The following is a 926-nucleotide window of genomic DNA, read 5'->3' as shown; positions in this document are numbered from 1 at the left end:
CAGGGGATGCTTTAGGGTCCATTTAGAGTCAAGCAGACCAGTGGTCTCCAACCTTTTTTGCGCCACGGACCGGTTTCATGTAAAACAATATTTTCACGGACCGGCCTTCAAGGTGTGGCGGATAAACACGACGAAATAAAATGATACGACCGGCATGAAAACAAATATAAAATACAACTCACAATAAGGCTGAATCAGTGGGAGCCCTGAGCTTGTTTCTCTGCAACGAGACGGTCCCATCTGGGGGTAATGGGAGACAATGACACCCAAAGTGTGTTCCTCGTGTCCAGTCTAGTCCGGGATTTAGTTTTGATTGCTGTCACTGCAGAACATCCCGCTTCACAAAGAGGATGCGTGAAATGGAAGCAGGGTTTTCAGTGCTTTAGTGGTGATCTCAGGATATTCAGCCTTGATTTTAATCCAAACACCAGCAGAGTTGTTGTCTCAAACATACTTTTAAGGCCACCGTCATTTACAATCTCCAGCAGCTGATCTTCCTCTGTCGCCACATATTCTGCAGAGCGGGTTTGGCGTAAGAATTACTCCTGATATTTAATCAGACTCCTGATAGTCTGTTATATGAAGATTTCATTTTCTTTTAGTTGTAGCTCTTCTGTCTCCTTAGTGCCCTTTCCCTCTTTGCAAAGAAGCTCTCCAAAAGTGTTTTACTCATTTTCGCTCGTTTGCGGCTTAATTTTTGAGGTAACGTATCGCGTGACCGAGACAAGCGTCTTGACATGTCAAGAGGCACAGGCGGATGAAATTGGGAGAGAATCCTTCTTTCAGACTCTGATAATCATCAAAACCGAAATAATATATGTATTCTTTCTGTGCGGCCCGGTGGTTGGGGACCGCTGCATTAAAACACTAATCAAGACGATCAATAATTCAAATTAGTTTTACTCACAGCCTCTTTACACACCGTT

Source organism: Anarrhichthys ocellatus, unplaced genomic scaffold, assembly GCF_004355925.1.
Source record: "Anarrhichthys ocellatus isolate YVR2014 unplaced genomic scaffold, GSC_Weel_1.0 scaffold149, whole genome shotgun sequence".
Taxonomy (NCBI): Eukaryota; Metazoa; Chordata; class Actinopteri; order Perciformes; family Anarhichadidae; genus Anarrhichthys; species Anarrhichthys ocellatus.
Note: the sequence above shows the minus strand (reverse complement) of the source record.